This window comes from Mizuhopecten yessoensis, unplaced genomic scaffold (assembly GCF_002113885.1).
Source record: "Mizuhopecten yessoensis strain PY_sf001 unplaced genomic scaffold, ASM211388v2 scaffold10867, whole genome shotgun sequence".
Taxonomy (NCBI): Eukaryota; Metazoa; Mollusca; class Bivalvia; order Pectinida; family Pectinidae; genus Mizuhopecten; species Mizuhopecten yessoensis.
The window spans coordinates 624,569-632,539 of NW_018408761.1; the positions used below are offsets into that span (position 1 = coordinate 624,569).

Here is a 7,971-nt window from a genome sequence, read left to right on the forward strand (position 1 = left end):
AAGTTGCTGAGTATTTAAATTGAATCAGTTGATTTTCTATATATAGCAAGTGTGACCTTGGCCTTGACCTTGGATCCCTGAAACACAACGATGTCCAAAGTATACTCATACTTCACCTTTGTATAAAGTTTGACCAAAATCTGTCAAAGAATAAAGTTGCGAAGTGTTTACATTGAATCGGGACGGGACGGGTGTTTACATTGAATCAGGACGGGATGGGACAGACATGGGCAACAATATATGCCCCCCATTTTATGGTGGCGGCATAAAAAGTGTTACAGACCGCTACTAAAAAAGGCCTAGGTTATTTCCCAGACATCAACTAACAGCCAAATGCAATCAAATTATCTGTTACAGACCTCATGCTAAGTATAGAAAAGTGTTACAGACCTCGACCTATAAATAGAAAAGTGTTACAGACCTCGATCTATTAATAGAAAAGTATTACAGACCGCTGCTTAAAATAGGCCTAGGTATTTCCCAGCCAGTCTGTAATTATGTTACTAATCACACTACTGAATTCAACTATAAATTAATTATCTCATCAAATTCTGAACTCTGTGAATATTGATGATGTCGATTGTGCAAATTATATTAACTTGAAATTAAAAATCACATGAATTGAATCTGAAATTCAATTTTTGTGTATGTTATTTTGTATTTGAAGTCCTTCACTCAGTGATTCCAAAATGTTCCATGCCATCCTTGTGTTTAGGTCTTGAAAAATTATTAATCTCATTGTAAAATGTCATATAATAAAACAATTGTGGACTTCAGTTTCGGCCTATCCCTGATTTACTGACCTGTGGTCTGAACAATAATCACCTGGAAATATTGTTCAGACCAATAATTTACGGACAGTAAATCAGGGATAAACCTCACCTGAAGTCTGTAATTGTATAATATTGTGAAACTTTCGCCCTTCACTGGGAAAATCTGTATTCCCCCAGTGTAGTTCTAATTCACTATGACAATGTATTCACCCTCGTTACAGAGGGGAGGAGGTGGGGGGGGGGGGGGGGGGAAAGCTAAACTACAGCAAACACTTCTTCCTATTACACAGTCTATTTTTGACATAATGGTATCTTTACTACGTATATATAAAAATAATGCTTCAATGTACTGAATGGGTACTAGCCTCGTCTGTCAATACAACTATAATTTTATCATGAGTGTATTGACAGATGAGGCTAGTACCTGTGGTATGTTAATACCAGGGAAGTAGATTTTCTTATAAAAGGAATTTCTATGTGTATTGGCAGCCTAACTCTTGACTCATGACATTTTCCATGAATAATGAAAACTAGAAGAATTCATTTTTTTCCAATAAATTTATAATTGAAAACAAAAAATGTCTTGCCACATCTCACAAAGATCTAATATTACACAATATAAATACTGTTTTTTGTGCTACACAATGACTTATCAAAACACTCCTACGAAGTATTCTAATTCAGTTTGAAAAATAGTTTTTCAAATTAAATTATTAATGTTTTGAAAACAACACTCAAGTGGTTCAACTTTCAAGTTCTCTCCTTCAATTTGTTTTTACGAATAATCTGAGATGTTTTCTTTGATGTGGTCTTCTGGCTCATAGATGTTACATTCAGCCTCGGATACATTTTGGTCTTGTTCTAGAATGGCATTTTTTCTTCCTCAGATGTCCTGGTGTTGGTTGAAATTTGAGTTGACTCTTCAATCACACGACTTTCACTCCATAAAAACATGTCTATGTTGAGGGATCTACTCGTCATCGTATAAATGCTTGATGTCCTTCCATTGTCTCTGAAATAGCGAGAAAATAGTGTGAGCACAAGGGCGGAATAATTTTGCAACACTGTATCAGTTTTACAACAAACCTACTACACCTATTGGTGCCATGACCAAAAATGGAAATAGTAGTAAACATGGCGGCACAAGTAGTTGTACCATATTTGGTCATTCAGGCCATATAGAGAGTAATGGGAATTGAGAAATAATCACATGTGAACTGTCATGGCATTTTTTGTTTTTCGTTAAACATAAAGAGTTGATTAATTTCGGTATTCAATATTTCAACAATCATGCATTATTTGGCTAACATTATATAGTCATGTGAGGTATTAATCAAAAAATAGCTGAATATGTTTCGCAGCTTATAGATGTGCTCATGGCAGTAGAATATGAAAATAAAATATGAAACTCAATTTTATGTACAAACAACCAATAAAAACACATGAGGAGAGTAATGTTTTCTTACTCTCTATGTATACCTCTATTTTGGATGAAAAAATTAGAATGATAAAATATTGGTTTAAGATCTGAAAATCTGAAAATTGTATATTTTTATTACAATGTTGTATACACTGTAGTAGAAATATAGGGCTATAGCAGTAAGACTAACAGATGAATTAAATGATCTATGTCTTAGTGATGTTTGGTTAAATACATAAATCCATGAATTTCTCAGCAAAATTTGTTATTACCATTGATAAAACAAAGATTTTTTTATCAAAGCATACAATTCCTAAGGGCCACCGTGGAAAACTCAGAAAAGTCTCTCCAAAATGTTAATTGCATAAACATATAGATTTTGGAGAATCATTACAATGTTACCTCACAAAATATGTACCAAAGATATATTACATTTGTTTAACTCGAATCTGTACATCTACCCATTCTTTGACTGTAGAAGTTGGAAGGTAGAATAATACACCTAGAGAATGTAGATATTGTACACAGTGTAACTCCCCCTCCGAAATAGAGGACAAATTTAATTTTTTACAATCTGATTAAAATCATCTGTTACATGGCTCCGCCTAAAAATCTGAATGTGCCGCGGTCAGGGTCACGTTCAAGTGACCTTTAGATGAACCAATCATAGGCGCGCTGGCAAAAGTTTGCCAGCGAATTTGAATATCATGGTTGATAAATAAATAGCGAGGGGTATCGAACAGATTAGTTTTTCAAAACAAATATGGCGACGGGAACTGACGTTTCTCCGACGCCAAGGAAAACGTACGAATTGGGTAATAATTGCGGAGGCAACACCGCCATACAGCCTTTCTTCTCTAATAAAGCTTTGAATGTCTTTTTCTGTTCGGGTTTCAGATTGTTCAATCTCAAATAACTTTTGCATCATTCTCATCAATGTCCGCCATATTTGTTACAACTCCGAGCCCCCTTTTGAAAGAGGGTCTTTGATTGGTCAAAATTTAATGAGTATTTATAAATATAAAGGTCACCTGAACGTGACCCTGATCGCACACTCAGATGTTCAGGCGTAGTACGAAGTTAACGAAGCCATGTAACATATGATTTTAATCAGATTGAATTTTTTATTGGTCTGTTCTAAATTTTAAAATATCAGATCCTGTTTTATCAAAAGCTATTATTGAAAAAAAAGCATCTGTGTTTAAAGTTGTTCAGTTATTGAGTGTCCATAATATTAAAGATTTAGAATTGTGTCTACTAGGAAAATTCATCTATGAGGCAAACAAATATATTAACCAATTACCTATCAGTATCATACAAAAATGTAAATAATCAACGGCAATTTGGTTGGGGATAAAACAGCTTTGTATTTGAAAATAGTTGGCGGATGGCAATATGCGGGAGGTGACAGTATTGACAGGGTTCATATAGTAAGCGAAATTGTTTCTTACAAAATCATGGTGGTATGCAGGGTTAGCAAAAGAACCGAGGGGTGGTATACCGGGGGACTAGTACTGCTGAACTTGAATTTAATAGCCAAATCCTGTGTTTTTTCAATAAGATTTCACCAGATAAACAAGTCTACCTGTCGAATGTTCAAATCAGTATTTTGATTTTGGAAAAACTTGGACACACTATTTTAATAATCAATGATTTTAAAGTCAGACACCCAATTTAAATTTCCATGTATTCATTTTGGATATCAGATAGAGACGGCACACACTTCTAACCTGTTTAGATAAATTCTTTTAATTCCTACTTTAATATGACAAAAAACATTACCTGGGGACTGGGTTCCTATACCTTAGATACTATTATGTCGTTAAAAGTATTTTGTCATTTTTGCTTTTAATCTGTTTTAATAGATAATAACAGTTCTCAGTACTTTTTGTAGGATTTTTTTCAGGAGAGCCTAGAATATCCTTTCCAAAATTTTTGAGATTTCCACTACTAAGAGATATTGCATTGGTCCTCGAAAAGTTTGGGAGTTCCGCCGGAAATGCACGAGCCCAGGAGTACGGACTGAAATATTAGAGTCCCAAAATTTTCAAAAATCACCGTTTCTTCATGTAAAAAAGACATGTCATAGTAAATATACTAACATAATAAAAGCATCAGCAAACGAGAATGTATTTATATTTCTAATTCTCAATATTCATCAATGATTTATAAATCTATTGACACACTAGTCACGTTATCAAAGACACTGTTGAAATTATCATAGTAATATGACAACTTACAATTATCCTTTACTGAGTGACAATCCAAATTTTAGACCCTTTAACCTACGACAGCCTATAAAATGCTAGGAATCCTTCAATAAACTTTACTGTAGTTGCCCGATACAAAGATCAAATTTATAAATGAAATTATCAATTCATTATTTCAATTTGATTTGTCAAACATTGAAATGTCTTGAATTGTACTCATTGCAGAAAATTTCTGGGCTCCTGCCAGTCTTCATTCTCAATGAGGAAACTTCTCTACCGATTATGATACGTCATTTTGAGAAGTTTTGTATGTTTCAGTATAATACATATAGTACTAGTATATCCCCCTTTAAATTTATTAAGCGAAATTATGAACAAGAATATATCTTTTGGTCCATTTATAGTGTGTAACAGTAGAGAGCTCGAGGGTAATGTACTACCACCGGAGGATCAAGCTTCTCTGCCAGCTCTGCACGCTCCACTGATGGAGCCGATGGGAAATTCTTAGAATGTTACTTATCCAATATGTACAAAATTTTAAAAACATGATTTTTGTTGAAATTTTGTCAAACTCATGTTTCAACAAAAAGTCAAGAATTAATTTAGTTCCGTAATTTTAAAAAGTCTTTTTTCTCTCTCATTTTGTTCCCCATTTAAGTAATAAAATTGTTTCTGTAAACAATTGAGAAACTGTTCGCTACTTTAGTTCCCAAATCAGGATTATTAATTTAAAGTATGGCATTGACATCCATTTTCATGAGTCACCTTATTTTTATGAATTGTTTGACACATAAAATGCCCAGTAAACACCATTTCCACTCGGACATGCTGCACCATATATTTTGTTATGTTTAGTGACACCAACTGTGTGTGGAGTCCATGATCAAGATAATTTTCCATACTAATAAGTTAACTGTAAATTTGCTGTTATCTGACATTTTTATTTCGTTTTTCTCATGTTATTTTCAGTGTTAAGTTTGTTGGCCTAGATAACAACATCTTTTATATTGAACAGAATGTATTTGTAGTCCTGAAATCCACAAGTATCGAAAAATTCAATAATCTTATTGCTTTGTGTCATTGTAAATAAAAACAAAAATAAATCGAATCACTTTGAATATGTTCCTTTTTTTTAATTTTTGGAAAAAAAAATCACTTATTTGTTTAAATATATTCTTATTGCTGATGTGCTGATTGCTGAGGCAGATTAAGAATATACAAGCTGCATAAAAAGATAAATAATCAAAAGACCTATTTCAGATAGGTCAATAGAGCAAGTATATATAAGGTCTCTACAGCTAGCTGTGGCAGAGTCTGAGAGTGTACTGGACCTGATAAAACCAGGCTTCTCACAGACAAGTTCTCCGTTATTCAAATCTGAACTCGGTCATCGTATCGATTGGGTATATACACATACTGATGGATGACATACGGATCTGGACCAAAGTTCCGCCTGTCAGCAGTTCCGGTAACAATTAACCAGTTCGTCAAAATAGGTGACGCGAGTATGGAATGTTGTGCCCAACCTGTTATCAGGTTATGCAAGCTTAAACAGATTGAATCGTTCACTGTAGGTGTTTTGGGTTCAATGCAGCACGTCTCTATGCGTTCACACAAAGGAAATACGTATTTCCTATCATTCATATTTGTAAGATCCTTTTACAATCCTTGGAATTCGTATCTGGCAACCAGGGGAATAGCCGGTAAGCAGATATTGTGAAGGACAAATGGGGTCATGTAAGTAAACTTACCCCCTTGTTTATGCGGTCAAACGTTCTATCAGCCGCTCTGTTCCAGAAGGTCTCGAAAACTATTGCAGCAAAACATGCTGTCGCAAGAAATGTTGACGATTTAGAAAACAAATTTTTGTAAGCCCATGTAGATACTTTCGTCATCTTGTCGGTTTGCTGGTGTGACAACCGATCTGAAAAGCACCGGAACTCTCTGCGTACGAATATGTCTTATTTCCGTAGTTATAACAATGTACACATCGTTGGATTTTTAGAAATGATTTAACAGAAAAACCCCAAAGTATTAGTATTATCTAATATACTGAATTCATTAGAGTGAGTAAACATAACACTTTAAAGTGTATTTCATTCATGAGTGTATAGAACTATATCGCTGTGTATTGATACACGAAACTTGTAGTGGAAATAGTCGAAGGGTGCACACTAGTAATATGAAACATAGCCCAGTTGTATGTAAAAAAAGACAAGATGTATTTCTTGAATTTCTGTCATATATATGACATTGGACATGACCTCCAAAGGACTTTTATAACGAGAGCACATATAACAGAATGAAAGTAATCACCAACCCATCTTACTCGTCAAACAGCATTATTAACTATCACCACCCCAGGGACCCCAATGGAATAGATTAAGCCACAATGTGGCTTTATGGGTCATCCCAGGTAAAGGCCTAAATTAATCTAATCCAATCCAGTTTTAACACCTGACTGACTTCTGGTCTAATGGCATAAATAACTTATAAAGAAGATCTTTTTCTGTGATAATATATATATATTTATGTCCAATCTGCAAAATGTGATAGAAGTGTATTATTTGCCTTTTACATGAATAAATATTATTATTATTTTTATTATTATTATTACCACGGAATTAGATTATCTAAGTCCGTGCTATCACAACTTAGAGAAGTCATTTATTTCAATGTTAATCATTGTTACACACACACATTTGGAGGTGTTTGTATTGCCAGGGACATTATACGTCCCTGCCCCTGGTATTACATTGTAATACGACTTGTGTAACATAAACATACAAAATTGTTACATTTAAACATATTACTTGCAAAATAGTGAAATGTCTGAATGAGGCGAAACTGCCTGCACCTTTAAGCACTGTCATTTATAGGCATTTCAGTCAAATCTTCTTCTGTACTTGCACTCTTCGGCAGTTTGATGCATCTGTATTTGGACAAATTATTAACTGAAACCCTTACTAAGGTGACGACTTTGCCTGCACTAACGGTAGTAGTACTGTAGAGATATGAGCAATTTCTATTGAATAATGGCCACGGAAAAAATTAAATGAAGCATTTAAATTTGACAAAGAGATATGGTGGCAAGTACAATAGATTTCTCTTAATATCACTTCCCATTTGTCAGAGAAAAACATGATATTAACAGAAACATGACATAAACAGAATACATATTTTCTGATGTTTTTCAGCCCTCAAAACCGGAAGTGAACTTAGTCAAATGCCTAAGTGATGTGGCTCTACGAAGAAGATTGATATTTTGTAACTAACCTTGTTCTTTACCCTCGTTGAAATATAGATATAAGTAAATAAGTATAGATGTAGTAGTGTCATTATTTGTCATTATTACTTTTAATATATTTGTGGTATTTAGCTATACGCGTTCGTATGTAACGGAAATCAGCCTTCCGTGTAATTTTGTACGTCACGCATTGCGGCAAAACTTTTAGCGCGCGCGCGGAAATAGCACGCGTAAATGCGAGTAAGGTACTGAGCGGATGTGATGTAATGTGTTGTAAACCTGTTTGTCCAGCACGTATTGTCTATGTATAGAATACCTAGT

At 34.2% G+C, this 7,971-nt stretch overlaps 1 long non-coding RNA gene across 1 annotated transcript; it reads right to left on the reverse strand.

The window, feature by feature from the left end:
* Positions 1 to 1,315: 1,315 nt before the first annotated feature.
* Positions 1,316 to 6,367, reverse strand: LOC110463102. The gene is made up of 2 exons (XR_002464349.1): positions 6,155 to 6,367; positions 1,316 to 1,785 (listed from the first exon to the last, which is right to left on the reverse strand). It is a non-coding gene; the product is annotated as an uncharacterized LOC110463102 (long non-coding RNA).
* Between the last annotated feature and the right edge of the window lie 1,604 nt (positions 6,368 to 7,971).